The sequence below is a fragment of the Scomber scombrus genome, chromosome 6, assembly GCF_963691925.1.
Source record: "Scomber scombrus chromosome 6, fScoSco1.1, whole genome shotgun sequence".
Lineage (NCBI taxonomy): Eukaryota > Metazoa > Chordata > Actinopteri > Scombriformes > Scombridae > Scomber > Scomber scombrus.
In genome coordinates, this window is record NC_084975.1 from 33,380,763 (window position 1) to 33,400,506 (window position 19,744).

The window sequence follows — 19,744 nt, forward strand, 5'->3', positions numbered from 1 at the left end:
CTTTGAGCCAATTATGTAATAAATTATTACATTAATGGGAAGTTATTTACATTATTGGGTTAACCTTATTTTTTGCAGAACCTAATAATGTAATAATCTCCCAAAATTATAATAACTTTGGTCAATAGTAGTAGCAGGCCGACAGTTATTTGGGGCCAAGTGGTAAAGCTGTGTAGGAGACCACTCACTGTTTTGCTGCCCTTCTTTCACCTATCCCCTTCTGCTTTGTTACTTGCAGCTATATTATTTAATTATATTATTGTTAATGCATTGTTTTTATAAAGATGTTGTTATATACTAGACTATTCATTACAAGCTTGACACTTTTTATTCATTTATGTATTTAATATTACGCTGTGCTGCACTGACATTACTCTATTGTAAATGAAAATGAAGAGAGATTAATCAGCAAATAAAACAATCTTAATAATATAATACTGTATTACCAAATGACATTACATGTCTTACTACATATTCTTATTCTTTATAGAGTATAACACCAAGCACCATACAAGTACCAAAGAACTTAGTTGTTTAAAGTTTAAAAAGTCAATCATGTGATGATGCAGAGGATGGAGAGGGCCACTCTGCTGACCTCCAATGCACTTTACCCACAAGGAGACAAAGACAATCATTTAACAGGAAAAGATCAATGATTCAACAAAAAGCACAATGTGCAAATGAGGAAAACGTGAGGAAAGTTGCCATACAAGCCACCAAATCCACACCAGGCTTTGGTGAAGATAAAGCACACTAATAACCATGTTACCAAAAAGTATTGTGTTGTGCTAGGGGTCATTACTAATAGAAATCTGAAACTCTCCAAATACAAGGTCGAATACCGAATGTCTAAATCTGCTGTCCCTGAGGAGAAATGGTTTTCAGTGGCTTATATAATCAGTGTCACATGTAGTAAAGAAAAAATACGAAAATCTTCTAATCAGTCAGCAAATGTGAAAAGAAAGTCCTTTCCCACTGCCGATAGTCACTCAGATTTTATCATTTGTTTCTTCTGAAATGACAGTAGCTTTTGATCCTCTCCCAGATGACAACTGTCAGTTTGCAGCTATGGCTGACCAGCTTGGGAATTTTTCAGTCATCTACAACTCTTAGGAAATTGTATCAGAATTTTCCGAGTTCAGTTTTGATTGTTTCAACTCTTGGTGTGGATGTTTCCTTAGTCCTTTCACCAACTGGAGGATATAATGAGGACTTGCCCACTTTAGTGCTTGGTCATATAGCTGAGGGTCATGGGGATCATTATGTCAGCCTAAGTGGCCCAATTAGTCTCTACATTAACAGTATTCAGGAGGAGGAGTCTCACAGGATTACATCAAGAAGACACATTGAATCAAGTCGATGGTCTGGTTCTGACCATCACGTCATTGATTGATATTCCTGAATATCAAGAAAATAGTCACAATCCTGTCACCCCATCACCCCTTGTCATGCTTCTAGATTCATTTTGGAAACTAATTATCAAACACACCATTGAAATGGATATGAGCATGTTGGGAACAATTAACAGAGTTTGGTTGGGACCAGGTTATTGTCCTAAGCTCTAAGCAGGTTTAATATTAACTAGGGTTTAAGTTTAACACTAGCTAGGAAACTCAAGGCTCAGACATGAATCTCGGTGTAAAGAATACTGTCACCAATAAATGTGCCCAGTTTCCAAACCTTTTACAATATGGATCTTGCGGGTGCCATAGACTCCAGTGGCAGAAGAAGTAAAGATGATTAAGGACCATTATAATAGTAACAATAAGAATAACAATAATAATAATGACAGGCAAAAAGATAGTGGTGGTTGCCTATACAGTTTTGACCCCAAATAACTACTGGCCTGCTACTACAGCACTGGCCAAAGTTATTACAATATCGGGTAATTATTACATTATTAGGTTCTGCAAAAAAATAAAGTTAACACGTTAATGTAATAACCTCCCATTAATGTTATAATATATTACATCATTGATACAGAGGTTGTTACATTATTGGGAAATGCACTTTATTACATTATCAGGAAGTTATTACATTATCAGGGTTTATTACATTTTTATTGAGTTATGAGGGGGTTTATTACATTATTGGGAGTTATTACATTATCAGGTTCTACAAGGCTGTACATGACGGTGAATGTTGTCTATGAGAAATAAGTCTCTCCTCTCTAATGTTTTATACCAAGCTATTTGAATATCTGCTTTTATCGGGGGGTTTTATACTTTATTGTATTTATGATGCTCACCAGCAGTATGCATCAACATCTACACAGCAACAAGTTCTTGTAGCACCGGAAAACAACAGACAAAAACAGGAAATGAAAAGTGTGCTACTTTTCACTAATACCACTAGACTTTCACATGACTTGTGGAAAAGCAGCATCACTGTCATCAGAGGGCCTTCAGTAGCCCTGCAATTACTGTTGCAGTCAGAGGTCTACTTCATTTCTGCAAATGAAGGGAGATTAATTCACTGGCAGGCTATGACGGACAGCAGCTGGAAGAAGAGACAGTAGCCGCTTGACCCCCACTGCCACAAACACATGCCAACACTCTTTCTGTACTCAGCTTCTCCTCCACTTCCTCTGCCTCTCCTCCGTCTCCTTCTTATCCCCACTCCCACTACTCTCTCCTCGTTTTCCATCACTTCCACCTCTTTGTCCTCCTCACTCTGTCATCTCTCTCACAACCTCTGTCCCCCTCCAACTTTTCCTCCAATTCTACCTTGCTCCAACACTACGCCCTCCCTGTCCTCCTCCGGGTGTCTAAGGCTGAGTTCCTGTCTGATGCTGACAGCTAACAAGTAATTACAGGTAATCATCTAAATGGACAGTAATTACATGAGGAAGGAGGGGCTGGAATTTGTCTTTACAATATTGTGAGCTGGAGCCTAGCTCTTGACTTGCTTCTGTATGTCCTTAACCCAGCCACAGTGCACACACACACACACACACGCACACGCACACACTCATACACAGACAACCAGACAGACAGTGCCTCAATTATGTCACTTTCAAGAACCTTACTTCAACTTACACACATTTGCTGAATGTTGTGGAAACCAATTTATGTCCGCTTTTACACTTTTACCATTTCACTCCAAAGAGTCTTATATAGGCCTAATACAGAGACCTAAAACTGCTGCTTGTACCCACACCATCCAGACCCAACCCAACTGCACCCATACTGCAAAATCTGAGGCCCAAGCGTAACCCAAGAGCCTATGCAAAATGTGTTACACGTCTTCTTCAATACGTTATATGCTTTCTTTGAAAAAACGTTCTCACACAAAACTAACAACAACCACAAACACAGAATATGGCATGATTTCTGACCAGCACATAAAATACAGTGTTATAACTTCTATTCACTGATCAACTACCAGCATGTGACACTACAGCATTTCAAAATAAATCATCTACCTTAGTGGGTTATTAAATCAGCCTCCCTTTTCTGAATATCAAAAATATGGACACAGAATGTCAAAACTTGACATCAGTCCAGTTATCATCAGCAAAAATAAGGACATCTTATCTGTGTTTAACTGCAGAAAATTATTTGCCATCCAGTTTCTAACTGCATTTGAAAAGTTGTTCAGTACAGAGATCTGATGAATCTCATTAGCATACAAATGGTACTAGATGTTGCCTTTGATAAAAAAAAAACTATTGATGATCTGTCCTAGTGGCAGCATGTATTTCAAGAATAAAATGGGTCCCAAGAGCAATTAAAGACCAAGTTTGGTTACTTCAATATAAGTTGAACAATAGCCTGTTTAAAGTAACTGTGAACACATCCCGATAGAAGAGTGTAGTTCATAATATTGACAGGATATTAGAGTATCTCTTGTTAGAATAATAAGATTAGAGAAGGAAGATTTCTCGGCTTTCACTATATTGTTAAGGGTATCCATTAGATCTTTGAGATGCAGTCTGTGTATGTTACACCCTGAAATATTAATAACTACACGGACACAAGGCTTCCTCTCTGGCAGCTTCATCAGGAGTGAAGCAGAGTGGCCGAGAGCTCCCCCTACTGACCTCGGCAGGCAAAACTAATCAACCTTGGTTAATAGTTCAACAAGTTGATCACAGATCAACTCATCTGTATATTCAACCGTTTAACTTCATTTTTAACCATTTTAACCTCTTTCACATAACTTAAGTATTTTAACCCTTTATGAAATATGAAAAGTATATTTACATTTATAGCTTATCTATTTATAAATGAATTCTCTTTTAACTCTTTCTGGTGACTGATTTTATTACTGTTTTTAATTACTCTTTCACTGACTTATGAATTTGGTACAAACAAACACAACACTTTTTATAAAATCAACCTATCACATGTACGTCAAGGTTTATGGTTTTCCATGTGCTCAGTCTTTTAATATTTATGCCTCAAAGTCCAGATAAAGTCCTTCATCAATCAATCAATCTTTATTTATAGTGACAAATTACAACAAAATTTAACTCAAGGAACCTTTCACAGAGCAGGTGTAGACTGTACTCTTTAATTTAAAATGGGTAGAGAGAAGGAGGAGGAGAGACGAACTCAGTGCATCATGGGAAGTCCCCTGGCAGTCTAAGCCTATAGCAGCATAAGTAGGGGCTGGTCCATGGGCAAGCCTAGCCAGCCCTAACTACTGTATAAGCTTTATCAAAAAGGAATGTTTTAAGCCTACTCTTAAACATATAGCAACATTTTCCATGAATTATATAGACTGTGGTGGCCACTAATTTGTGGTGTCACAGTTTCATAGTGAGCTGAACATGTCTGTACACTCTCCAAACATTACATAGTTGTAGGGCTGGGTGGTTTGTCGAAGATATAGTGATATATTTTAAAACGAGATATAGGACGAGATGTTGTCTCGTATGATGCGGATTACATTGTTAAATTACTGAATTAAGTTGTCAACAACCCTCCACTGCTGTCTGTCTCTGCTGCACATAAGGTTCACCCCCCCCCCCCCCCCCCCCCCCCCCCCCATGAGAACGAGAAGAGAGGAAAGTAGCAGCTAATGTTAGCCTCTGCTGCATTTATGTAATTTATGGTCATGCTGCTGTCCTTTGCTCTAATGATAGCCTGTTCAAGGCGGGGATGCTGCTACCTTATTCAGCCTCGCTGTTCTGTATAAAAGCTCCATCCAATGAATGGAAGGACAGAGTTCTCCACCAGTCAGCAGCTACAGAGGTAGTAACAAAGACAGTTCAACTGACGCTGTTGTGTTAGCTGCATGCTAGAGAGTGAATGAAGAGAGGGGGCGCTGATTGCAGCGATCCTGCAGTGCTCTGCCTCAAACCTCTGAATTTGAAACACCACAGTGCTATGTAAAAGCACATTGCAGCGGTATTAGGCTGGCTTTGGTTGGTTCAGTGTTGAAAAGCAATGGCTTAATGAGAGATCTTCTGTCACGACCAGAAATAACAGGACCCCAGCGCAGACCAGAGACGAGCAAACACACAGGAGGTAACTCAAAGAAGCAGGGTTTTAATAACAGGGAGAGTGGGGGTAGTGAGGGAGCAGTGGCTGGGTCTGGGGTAGGGTTCCAGGGAAGGTTGGTGAGGGAAGGTCCACGGGGGGAAGGCAGTGCACGAGGAAAGGGATCCAGGGGACAGAGGCAGCGCACCAGCAGGTGGGGAAGGCGAAAACTGTGGAAGGGACAGGAGAGAGCGGTTACAAACCAATAATCTTCACTAAGCAAAAGACACAAGAACACACAAGCGATTCGGCCCAGCGTTACCACATGAGTAGCGGAACTATCTGGCAGGGGATGGAAGGGTGAACCAGGTCTATATGCTGCAGCTGTTGATTGAGATTGATTACAGGTGTGCCAAACCTCCATCACTGAGCCCTGCCTCTGCCAAAGGAAACACAGACAAACAGGAGAGGAGACAAGACATGAAATGTGTGGTTCCTAGTATCTCTAAAAGTAGAATGGGAGGCAGAGCCTTCAGTTATCAGGCTCCTCTCTTGTGGAACCTTCTCCCAGATTTGGTACGGGGGCAGACACCCTCTCTACGTTTAAGAGTAGGCTTAAAACTTGGTTCTGCCTGAGGTTTCTTCACGTTAAAATTGAGTTTTTTCTTGCCACTGTTGCCAAGTGCTTGCTCATGTGGGAATGGCGGGATTTGGCGCTATACAAATAAAGATTGATTGATTGACAACTACTTAAAAAAGAAACAACATAATCAATCCCATCTCTTAATTACGGTTAAAAGATGTGCAGCCGAGATTTGTGCAGTAGGCTTTTTAAGATCAAAGCAAGAAAGGGTTTTCCCTTACAATGTTGTCTCCAATTTACACATTCACATATTTATTTTATTCAGTTATTTTATCGCAATGGGCATTAATGTGGCCATATCTTCAGTTTTTTAAATTTCTAGATTGAGTGAAACAGAATCTGTAACTGTTCCTTGTTCATTCATTTCCTTCTTCCATGCTCTGTGCTCTTGACACTGAGAGCCATCATTCATCTTAAGAGCTGTGACATCTCCTGTCTCAGTGTGATGGGTGATCTTTCTTCTCGCTCTAATGACTATCATCTTTAATTCACAGTCTCAATTAACAACTTACTGCAGGTCAGTGATTAACAATTAGCTGATGAAGACCCTGACCAGGAATGTTCAAATGAATGTTTTTTTTTTTTTAATAGAGGATGTTTATAGCAAGAAATCTTCACATCATATCTGTCTATGAACTTTAAAGAAAATATTTATTTTTGCTAAATTGTGTGTATATATAAAAAAAAAAAATTCATAATGTAGGACTGGATTGAAATCCCTTGACTACAATCACCTATTTACTCAGACACTATAGGTAGCTATATTGATTATGGTAATAATGTGAAAAACACAATCTTTTTTTTGATTGAATAGGGGAGGGGCAAAATAGATAATCATTTTAATCTGTTCATGAAACATTTTGGAGCTGCAAGGCATAGTTGCAAAGTTTGGGCATGGAAGCAAAACTTCATCCGAGGCAGGCAATGAACTTCCTCCTACGTTAGAGGTACAAAAGCAAAGATAATAAATCATTATTAGGTTGGATGCAGACTGCTCTATCGTTTTTTTCTTACACATCCCCACCTGATTGAAATTTTAAATGTACTTTTATTATTTCATCTCTAAATAGTGACATGCTGATCTACCATGAGTTAAATGTACAATGTATAATGTTTATCAAATGTGGACCCGTTCGGGGCCTACTAACTTCAATGCTGGTGGCTGCCCACTTAAAGCCTGGTTCTACCTGAGATTTCTTCCTGTTAAAAGGGAGTTTTTTCTTGCCACTGTCGCTAAGTGCTGCTCATGTGGGAATGTTGGGTCTCTTTAAATTAGATTACGGTCTTGACCTGCTCTACTGTATGTGTAAAGTGCCTTGAGATGACTTTTGTTGTGATTTGGCGCTATATAAATACAAATTGATTAAAGATTGATTGATTGACCTGTTATCTTGCACATTTATACTGTATTTGAGTTGTTACCCATGCAACTTACAAATTTAAACCCCTCAAGTATAGTAAATGATGGCCAGTGAACTTGATAGCATCTGAAGAATTGAAACACATACACATACAAATAAATACAGACAAATAAATACATACAACAGAGCATAAAATGAACCCCTCCATCCTCCCCACCCCCACACACTCCCACACACAGTAAATAGCAGCTAAGAAATCACATTTGGTAAATTGCGTAGTGGCACTAACCTTTTCGCGAGTAATTAAATGAGTGAGGAGAGGAGGCCAGTCTTAATGAAGTCAACAATTTACATGAATACATGTACACGCACACACACATTTACTAACAGACAGAGTTAGCTAGAGAGGATCAGCTTATAACATCTTTAAAATGTACATTCTATTTTGTTGTTGATAATAAAACTGGCATTTCAACTGGTGTTTCATATCCTGCCTGTATACTTATGCCTCTGTGCTAGTGACAGCTGTGGCAAGGGGCATTATGTTTTTTCAAGTTGTCCATCTGTATATCCAGTCATGTGAAAAAATTAGGACACCCCATTAAATATTCAGTTCTTTATTAAGAAATGTTCACATATCGATGTATAATCTCATTGTTATTTATCTCTGGAAAAGAAAGTGATTCAATTGCAGGTAAACAACACAAATTTACCTTGTTTTACTCATTAAACAAAAGATATCAACAAAAATGTATATTCTAATTGAGGAAAAAGTTAGGACACCCTACCCCCTAATAGCTAGTGTTACCCCCTTTGGCTGAAAGAACTTCAGTGAGACGCTTCTTGTAGCCATCTACCAGTCTCTGACATCGATCTGAGGAAGTTTTGTCCCACTCAACGCAGAATTCTTTCAGCTGTGAGATGTTTGAGGGGTTCTTGCATGTACAGCCCGTTCCCCACCCCCCACAGCATCTCAATGGGATTAAGATTTGGGCTTTGACTCGGCCATTCCAGGACTCTCCATTTCTTAGTTTTCAGCCATTCCTTGGTGGATTTACTGGTATGTTTTGGGTCATTTGGCGCTTTTCCACTACACAGTTCCAGCACGACTCGCCTCGACTCGCCAACATTGTCATGTTGCAGGGTCCAGTTCCGCTTCAGCTTTAATTATTTTACCGATGGTCTCACATGTTCCTCAAGCCCCCTCTGATACACAGTAGAATTCATGGTGGATTCTATGATGGTGAGCTGGCCAGGTCCTGCTGCAGCAAAGCATCCCCAAACCATGACACTTCCACCTCCGTGCTTCACAGTTGGTATGAGGTTATTTTCCTGGAATGCTGTATTTGGTTTACGCCAAACATGTCCTCTGTTCTGGTGTCCAAATAATTCAATTTTAGACTCATTTGTCCAAAGAACATTATTCCAGGAGTCCTGGTCTTTGTCTATGTTCTCTCTGGCAAACTTCAGTCTGGCCTTCACGTTTTTCTTACAGAGCAAAGGTTTCCTCCTTGCACACCTCCCATGAAAAAACTTGTGTAGTCTCTTTCTGATTGTAGAGGCATGCACTTTCACATCAACAGTAGCAAGAGTCTGCTGTAGGTCCCGTGATGACATTTTAGGGTTTTTGGTGATTTCTTTTAGCATCTTGCGGTCTGCTCTTGGGGTGAACTTGCTTGGACAGCCAGACATGGGCATGTTGGACGTTGTTTTGAATGTCCTGCACTTGTAGACTATTTTCCGGACAGTGGAATGGCTGATTTGAAATTCTTTTGAGATCTTTTTAAATCCCTTACCAGATTCATAAGCTGCTACAATCTTCTTTCTGAAGGCCTCAGACAGTTTTTTCGATCTCACCATGGGGCTCACTCTCATTTCAAGAGTCAGGGGCACACCAAACTAAATGTCTGAGGTTTAAATAGGGCATGCCTCCTTCGAAATACTGAATAACAATGTTCTGATCATTTTCACCTGATGTGATACACCTCTGTGTGATTTTAGCCATTTTAAGTGGGAATAAATATGGGGGTGTCCTAATTTATTCCTCACCAGAAATTGCATTTTTTTAAAATTACATTTTACAGAAAGTTTTAAAAAGTATTTTCTTCAGTTTTAATTGTTTAGTTATATTACTTGAATGTGTCAGTATTGTTAAAATTGATATTAAATATCCATATGTCCAAATATGTTAAAAAACACACAGACTTTCATAGGGTGTCCTAATTTTTTCACATGACTGTATGTCCATCCGTTCCATTCTCCTGAACATGAATTCCCAGAAATGCCTTGAGTGAATTTCTTCAAATTTGGCACTAACATCTACTTGGACTCAAGATAGAAGAGATTAAATTTTTGTGGTCAAAGTTTCAAGCAGGGGCGCTTGCTCTGAGACAACAAGGGAAGCTCACCTTCCCCTAAAATTTCATCAAATAAATTGTCACAACTGTCATATTAAATTCAAACTAAAATTGTAATTTACATCACATCAAATCTTCACTTGAATGCATTCGATTTTACAACTATGTCATCCTGTAACCAGCTGTTTATTGCTGACGCTGTTATTTTCCGACGTGATTTCCCTATCATACACTGGCAGTCTGCCACAGACTCAAGGCTTCAACAGTGTTCAATAAGGCTTCTCCCAACAGCTGTTTTGGGCCAGGGCGGGACAAGCCAGGATAAGATGCTCATTGGATAATGCGATAAACTCGTCCCACCCCTGGACGGTGAGTGTCTCTGGCGGTCAATGGAGCAGTGGGCGGGTCGGACGCTCTGCTGCTGTATGATGATTGGAGGAAATGTTTGGAGGGCTCAAAGCCCTTGATAGACAGCTTTGGGAAGGCTGACTCTTCTGAGTGTAGTTTTGCCAATGTGGCTTGACTTTCTCGCTAAATCTGGCGACTTTCCAACTCGTCTTAGCAACTTTTTTTCTCAAAAGCGACTATTGTCTATTTTGAAAATCTTTTTCAGGTGTGTGTTGCTGTGGTTCTATGGCATAGATGAAGCATACAACAGCCTCAATTAAACACTTTTATTTGTAACTGCCTCGCTTCGATATGACAAGTTTTATGATGAAGATGTAAAGTGAGCTTCCCCTGTTTAAAACACCAGCCGCCGCCACTGGTTTCAAGGTCACTGTCAATGGCGATTCTGGGGGGTGGCCTGGGTTGGCCTGGGCAGGCTGGCCTGAAAACTCATTGACCACCCCTGTGGCCACCCCAGATCTGATAGGTAGTTGGTCAAGTTCGTCAACACAAGAAACAAGAGAAATGCTGTCAATCAATGATGACAGTTGATCAACTGATTTAGGGCCAGTTTTACATTTTGAACTAACACAGTAATGGTCGTACTGAGGCTGTAAGAGCTGATTTCTGCTCAGCGGACGTTTGGCCATGCAGGTCTGATAGGTGAGCCATGAGATGAACAAGCTGCATCTGCTGCTGCTGGTCCGGTCGTTAATCAAACAGGAGGACGGTCACAGTGACAACGTCAACTGCTGGATAAAAACACTGAAATCTGTCGATTGAGAGCAATGGTAATTTAATGTTTAGTTATGTCGTAGTAGTTCCCTCTGAATGTGTAGGAGAACTTTATCTAGCACTAAGTAGCAGCTAAAAGACGAACTACACTGCACTAGCTAGCTTAGCAGCTTGCAAACCAAGTTAAGCATTTAACGTTAATAAAATGACTTGACCTTTCAATTGGACTATAGCACTGATCAGTCAATTACTGTTGTCTTATTTCTCTGGAATATACACACATGGAGGTTTTTTAGCAAATTAGGCAGCTACAATGATAGATCAGTGTACTGGTTGCAAAATAAGAAATGTGTTTTTTCCCGTCAGAACAAAAAAAGTGTACAAAGTGTCATTTTGAAGTGAGGAGTGAAGAGAGAGCATTACCATTCTCTAAAGCAGCATCCTCCTCGGTGCCATGTCTTTAAAGATTCTGATGACCTCACTATGATTTATCTGGATGTCTTTCTCTATGGCAAGCAGGAGAAGGTCAGAGAGCCCTTCTTCTCCAAACAGACATCTTAGTTTGTTTTTGATCATTTTCAGCTAATTCTTACCCTCTCCTTTCTCGGCATTATGCTGCAATTAGTAAATAAAAAGAGACCACAAGTATGAATAAGACTGCTTGGTGACATCACAACAAGGCAGAAGGCTACTTTTTCTGCAGGTAATTGGTAATTGCCTGTTTGTAATTTAGCAAATAAATTACTGCAAGTGTAAATGATGTAGCCTAATGTAAACCTACACAAGACTAAATATTCAGCTTAAGTATACTGATAGATTCACATGCTGTACCAATGGCAAACTCTACCAACATTAGTTGTGTGGTGGTCATCACGTCATATCTATTATTGATTTGGGCTAGCGTCGCTATAGCTAATGGCAACTGAGGCTTAGGGGACAAACAATACACTCGACTCGATTCATTTATGTGTTACCTGGCTGGTGGGGCAGGGGAAGAGGTGTGTGTGGGCTGCAGCTGTGTACTGCTGCTGCAACGCGCCTCCGTTTGTGTCTGCTCTGCGCGTTCACGTTGACAAAGGAAGAGAGGTGTGTGCGTAGGAGGAGGGAGGGGGGGGGGGCATATTGGGGCATTATTATCACACGCTTTTAATCGTCGAGCATTTATAGATGATCATGTCAACATGGGCCAAAAACGAACTTTCAAAAGGACACTTGGCTTGGTCCAGAGGGCAAAGGGCAGGTGCTACAGCACAACCTAGTGTCTATCTGTGCACGCCACTGATTGTTACCTATGTTTGCTTTACTAATTTAGGTTAAATAAAAACACACCTGGCAAAGAACAAACCAAAAAAACCTAAAAAATTATTATCTAAGCTTAATAATAACATAAACCAATATTTCAGTTTTTTCTTTACAAGCTTAGTTTATCTTTTGCTTACAGATAAACTTTTTAATAAGGCCTATCTTTAAGTATTAAGCTTTGATTTGAATTTTTTGGTTTGTTCTATTGCCTGGATTGATGTGTTTGTAACCACAAGATGGCACCTCAATTAGTAAAGCAAACACAGATAACAATACAGGTGACACATATAATGAGCTGATGACTGGTTAATGTTATTCTATAGGAGTTTAGAGCAGTTGAATTTTGCTACCCTAGTCTAACTTGCGAAGACATGAGGACTTTAATCCTCATGTTTAAGAAAATGTGTACCCTATCCTGAACATGATTACTGATTAAAAATAGACATGTTAAAATAACCAGAGATTCCTGATCATAGATGCAAAACTGACATCCCCAAACCAGACACTCTGGCCAGGCTAGAGTCAAATTTATTTTGAGAATGTGCTTGACATACTTGTAAAAATGTTATCACTTGCATTGGTTAAAACAGGGTGACATGTAGCATTGGCCCTGCTACCTCAAGGTGTTGGGTCAGTTCTGTTTAGTTAATGTCTCAGTGTCTTAGTAGATAGATAGATAGATAGATAGATAGATAGATAGATAGATAGATAGATAGATAGATAGATAGATAGATAGATAGATAGATAGATACTTTATTAATCCCAAAGGAAATTAAGGCATTCAGTAAACCATATTAAGTCAGGTGGTACAGTCAGCCAAATAAAAAAGAAGAAAAGTCAGTCATTCTTCTCCTACAGTCTAGAGTTATGAAGCTGGATGGCCCTGGGGACGAAGGACCTCCTCAACCTGTCTGTTGAGCATGACAGCGACAGAAATCTGCCGCTGAACATATTCCTCTGTCCAGTTAAAGTGCTGTGCAGCGGGTGGCGGTTACAGTCGATTATTCATAGCAGCTTGCTCAGGGTCCTCAGGGACTCCAGCTCAACGGATCCAGCCTTCCTCATCAGCATGTCCAGTCACCCAGCATCCCTCTTCCTAGTGCTGCCTCCCCAGCACACCACAGCATAGAAGACACTGGCCATGACAGACTGGTAAAACATCAGGAGAAGTTTGCTACAGATGTTAAAGGACCCAAGCCTCCTGAGGAAATTGAGCCAGCCCTGCCCCTTCCTGTAGACTGCATCTATGTTTGCTGACCAGTCCAGTTTATTGTCCAGATGCAGCCCCAGCTATTTGTAGGTCCTGACTACCTCCACATTAATCCCCTCAACGGAGACTGGTAGCAGAGGGGGACTGGACCTCCTGAAGTCCACAACCATCTCCTTGGTCTTGGTGGCATTCAGCTGCAGGTGGTTTGTTCTGCACCATTTCCCAAAGTCCTCCACCAGGCTCCTGTACTCACCTTCCTGTCCATCCTTAATACACCCCACTATTGCAGTATCATTAGAAAACTTCTGCATGTGGCATGACTCAGAGTTGTACTTAAAGTCTGCAGTGTAGAGGGTGAACAGTAGAGGGGAGAGCACAGTTCCCTGTGGCACATGTGCTGCTGATCACAGTTTCAGATGTGCAGTCCCACAGTCTGACAAACTGAGGTCTTCCTGTGAGATAGTCTGTAATCCAGGACATCAGGTGTGGATCCACTCTCATCTGCAAGTTTGTCTCTCAGAAGAAGGGGTTGGATGATGTGGAAAGGCACTGGAAAAATCAAAGAACATAATTCTCACAGCACTGCTCCCTTTACCCAGGTGAGAGTATGCCCTGTGTAGCAGATCGAGGATGGCATTCCACGCCCGAATTCTCCTGGTAGGCAAACTGCAGTGGGTCAAGAGCATGGCGGACCTGGGGTCTTAAGAGATGGAGCAGCAGCCGTTCCAAGGTCTTAATTAGATGTGAAGTCGATGAGCTCTCTGGGGTGTGTTTTCTTTGGGACTGGTATGAGGCATGATGTCTTCCGCAGTGTAGGTACCCTCCCCAGTCGCAGACTCAATTTGAAGACGTGGCTCCCCCAGTTCCACAGCACAGGCCTTGATGCTTTCCTGGGGCACAGTCTCCTCAACTCTCCTCTGACCTGGTCTGTGGTGATGGTTGGGGTTGGGGAGGCCCCAGCTGTGTCTGATGACTGAGGTGAGGAGGAGGAGGGGCATGTGCAAAGCGGACAGTCACCAGCGGCTGGCAGTGGAGATGTGGGGGTAATAATAACTGTGCAGGCAGCAGTGGCAGAAGCTGGTGGAGGAGGTGTTGGGGGTTTTGCTGCAGTGGTGGTGGTGGCAGAGACAGCAGTAGCAGGGCTATAAGCTATCAGGTTCAGCTGGTTTGCTCTCACCACATCGCCATCTACTGTGCAGCTGCTCCTCCCCCAGCCAGTAATAGTCTTCATGCCATCCCAGTCCTCTCTCAGGTTATTTTCCTGCAGCTTTTTTTCCTTCTGTACGACTCCTTGGCCTCTTCCAGCCTGACCCTGAGTTCCCCCTGTACACGATTCAACTCCGTCTTGTCTCCATCCTTGAACGCCTTCTTCTTATTATTGAGGTCCTTGACATCACTAGTAATGAAAGGTTTGTTATTTGAAAGAAGCGTACAGTTTTTGTGGGAACCACAATATCCATAGAGAAGTTGAGGTATTCAGTAATGCAGTGTGTGACTCCCTCAGTGTCTTCATCATGTGGATCCTGCAGTCCACTTCCTGAGGGTGTGTGTGTTATGTCTCGTCAAATTTGTTAATGTCTTGTCTTGTGTCATGTGTTGGTCCTTTATGTTTTAATTTAGTCAAGTCACTCATGTCCCGTCCTGTCATGCACTTCCTGTTTTATTTTGTACTCACCTTTTCCCTCGTTTCAGATCCTGACTTCCTCCCTTTGTGTGCCTTCCCTCCGCTGTGATTGTCAACCCCGCCCCTGATTGGTTCCACTTGTGTCCCCTTACCTCATGTTCAAATAGTCTTTGGCTGTGTCTCAATTCAGGGGCTGCATCCTTGTAAGGACGCATTTTAAGGGCGGTTACGTCACAGCGCCGCGCCAAGGCCTGTCCCAATTCGAAGACTCCTCAAACGAATGCTCAAACGCAGCCTCAAAATGCGTCCTTGTTTTCCCTGTTTTTGAGGATGCATCGCTACTATCCTTAGCGGCCTTAAATATCCCAAGATCCTTTGCGCGCCGCTGTTCAGTCCCATAGATATCTATAGAACATGACGCATATATATCTATGTGCAGTCCCGCGAAAATAACAATGGTTGTTATTGTTAATAAATGTTTATGTTTTTATATGTTATTGTTATAAAATAAAAAATATTGTTAATTGTTACACGTTGTCTTTTCCATTTAGTATTTACAATTTAAGTACAATTTATAACAGGATTAGCAAATGGCATAAAGTGCTACTGTTCAGGAACAACAAGGGATTTCATATTTTCTTTTATTAGCAAAGGATGAAACTTAACTCTACAAGGGGGCAGTCTTAACATTTAACTATTTACAAAAAATACATCACAAATAAATATTTACAGATTATTATTAGAAAATGATGTACAATTATGAACACACTATTAACAAAATATGTATTATTAAATACAACACTACTAAAATTCCAAATGATTTACAATAATAATAAAAAAAAATTAATAAATAATAACAAATTAATAAAAAAAAAAATGAAAAAAAAATGTAATAGGCTGAGCAGGAGTCCCTGGCAGTGCTGCTGGGCTGGATGGGATGCCACAATAAAGACCCTGGTGTCTTCTGTAGTCAGTGGGACATCATCTGGGCTGGTATTCAGGGTGTTTGGGGGTCTGGTCTCCACTGTCCACTGGGGTTGGTCCGATGGACGATGCCGCCCCCCCCCCCCCCCCCCCCCCCCCCCCCGTGCAAAGCGAATTATATAAAATGATCTTAACCAAGGTCTTAAACGAAAGAAACGAATTATACTAAAAACAATAAAATTCAAAATCATTTAGATTAATAATTAATTAAATACTCAAAAATGTGCTGTGCAAAAGACATTCACATGTTGCTTCTGCTGCCGCCGTCATCTCCGCTAACAGTTCTGCTTTTATATCACTTAGCTCAGGTGGCTTCATGTGGTCCCCTCGGTATCTTGGGTCAAGCAGTGTTGCTTTGCGCATCATCCACTGGGTGGAAATGATAAATATCCGTTTCCTTTTCTTTTTTTTCTTTAAAAAAAAAAAAAACATGACTAGTATTTGAAATATTTGTTATAATAATGAAATTATATGATACTATAATAACTAAAAAATAATAAAATATGTAACATCTCCAACCACCACCACCACCACCTCTTCTTTCTTCTGTTTGTCTTATTCTTATATTTTTTTTCTTCTTTCTGCTGTTTGTCTTATCCTTCTGTGTGTTTTTTCTTCTGTGTGTGCCTTTCGTGTCTTATGGGCGGGAACAGCTGGTGACGCAGCTGGTGACGCAACCAGGAAATGCTTCGAAGGCTAGACCGTCCCATTTCACAACGGTTGATGCGTCCTTCTGAGGTTCCTCGGTAGCATGCGATCTTCGAAGACCGCGAGGCCGCGTCCTTACAAGGATGCAGCCCCTGAATTGAGACACAGCCCTTGTCTCCCTTGTCTTGTGTCAGTTCGTTTTGTCCTGTCAGCGTCACCGTCATGCAGCCCGAGAAGCCTTGTTTCATTCAGTCCTCCAAGTGAGCGTTTTTGGTTCCCCTTTATCATCCTCCTTGAGAGCGTTTTTTGTTTAATAAATTCCCTTCGAGTTAAGCGTTTGAGTCCTCCTTCCTGTCTGAGGTCGTTACAGTGTGTGGTTGTGGGTTGCTTTTGCACTCATGGCTTTTACTTTGGCTGGAGAAAGATTAGATTGTGGTCTGATTTCCCCAGCGGGGGCAGGGGGGTGGCACTGTATGCATCTCCCATGTTTGCATACATCAGATCTAATGTCCTGTTTTTCCTTGAAGGGCAGTCCACAAATTGGTGAAAGTCAGAGTCCAGTGTGACATGATTGAAATCACCAGAGATTGCAATAGAAGCCTCAGGATGTTGAGCGCTCGTGGTGGGATGTAAACACACACAACAATAGCATATATTCTTCCTTAACTGTGACATATGGTAGCGTAACATCATGGTGAAAGGCCCCGGTGCAAATATTTTTTTTGTGCCCCCGCCCTAAACACAAGCCCACGCACACACACAGGCTTGGACACACACACGCACAGCCACTCGAGATAACTGCTATTGTCACCATGTAGGCTAATGTTACAGGTGACTGGCCACACACTCATCCTGCAAGCCATCCTTTCAGCACCACGGACAGCGGCCGAAGCTCCATATCAACACTTATCTAACAGCCTGCCCTGACCTGGGCTCAAACTACCACAGCCTGATGATGTCTCCAAACTATCAAACGTTCAAATATAGCCGACACTAACAAAGCTACACAAATTCCACTTCATAACAAAGAGAAGCTGTACTCACTCATTCGAAGCTCATCTTACGGGCCTTGCGCTCAGCAAAGTCATTTACGACGCTGCTCAGGTCCAAAGTCCTCGCTCTGCTGTTCTCAATACAGAGTATAGCCAGTCCACTGAGTCTTTCTTGTCCCATGCTGCTCCTTAAATAAGTCTTTATCAACTTGAGTTTGGAGAATGAGCGCTCTGCAGTTGCGACAGTGACAGGTATGGTGAGATATAACAGTAATGCAGTGCAAACGTCAGTAAATGATGCTGCCATGGTGCTGTTTTCCATAATTAGCATCTTAGCCAGATCCTTCACAGTTGGCTCTTTTGCTATTTCAGACTTAAAGCAGGCTCTGAATGCAAGGAGTTGGTTGGGGAAACTTGAGGATAAATCCCTGCTGTAGTGGTCCGCGAGGCTCCGTGCGTCCTTGTGAAGTGCGTCATCCTGCGCTTTGCTACCCGGGTGGATAGCGTGGAACACCTCGTTAGTTTCAAGCTCTGTGAAAGCTGGCTGATAATGATGTCCAGGCTGGAGTTGAAGACATTTATTCTGAAATAGCTTTTGCCATCACTAAGCCTTTCATCTTCACAGAGTTCATCGAAGTGGCGTTTCACGCTTCTTTGGCGCATTTCTGAGCGGTTTGATTTTGAGCGGTGCGCTTGACCTGGTCAAAGTCATGTCGGTATGCAGAGAGGGTCTGAATTATGTTTTCGAGGACACCGACTGCTTTTTGGATGTCAAAATCTTTTGCCTGCAACATCTTTGACACTGCATTCACGTTTTCCAGTATTTTTGTTTGCTGTACGACTAGGAAAATAAAGCAAACATTTTTCATTTGTTTTTTTAGGGCTGTAGCTTCATCCCGTTCCTCTCTTTTTTCGATCACGAGGGTTATTTTAGTTAAAGCTTTCATTACATCTGCATAATGGTACCTCAGGGCAGCAAGGGCATCATACCTTGAGGACCACCTGGTGGGGCAGAGACGTTTTAGAGTAACGTTACCATGCTCTGAGAGTTCAGAGGAAATTATACCAGAACGGAGCGACCATCTCTTAATACTTTGGCCGAAAAAAGAATAAAGACCCTCAACAGTGTCAGAAAATCAACGCATCTCTGCTATATTTTTTACGGAGTCATTCATTGTCAGATTCAGGTTGTGTGCAGCACAGTGCACATATTTGGCAAGCGGCTCTATCTCCATGATCCTGGCCTGCACACCTGAATATACTCCACTCATGTTAGCCGCGCCGTCATATCCTTGCCCCCGACACTTGCTCAGGTCAAATCTGGTACTCTGTATGCTGTCCAGAATTTTCCTCTGCAGCTCACGGGCTGATGTGTCCACTGTTTCCTCGAAACCTAGGACAGCCTTGTTTAGTATGATATCTTTTGCGTTGTTGTTTTCATCCCTCTGGATAGTCACATACCTATAAACCTGGCTCAGCTGGTCTCTTTTGGAAATATCGGAGCACTGTTTATTTCCTCTTGAATGTCGCACTGCACCCGTTTTGCAATAATGTAGATGATTTCGTTTTGAATAGCAGGACTCAAGTATTTAACAGAAACCTTGTGGTCACTCAAGAAGTTATTTCAGAACCTGATCATAACGTGCTAAGAGCTGTATTTTACTGAGAAAGTTCCCGCTGTTAGACTGTCCAATGATCTCCCCTCTAAAAGACAAGTTACAAGTGGCCAGAGTGATTGTAACATTGATAATACGCTCAAGTACCTGTCTCCAGTAATTGGTGGCATTTCTTGTGTCTCTCTCCATGTTTGCGTCAAATGCATGTGAGTCAATCCTCGCAGATAAATGTTGCCAGTCTCGTACTCCTTTGACCCACGCATCACTGTAAAAAGGTGCACTTCGGTCTGAAAACAGCCAGCACGGCTCACAATAAGCACAGTCCAGTGTGGGCGAATAGCACAGCCATGGTCGCGGGAGTTTGATACCTGCCTTGGTAGTGGTGGTGTAGTATTTGTCAGAGAAACACCTGTTTCCTTGCATTTTGTCTCTGGGGAATGGTCCGGTAGGCCTACATGA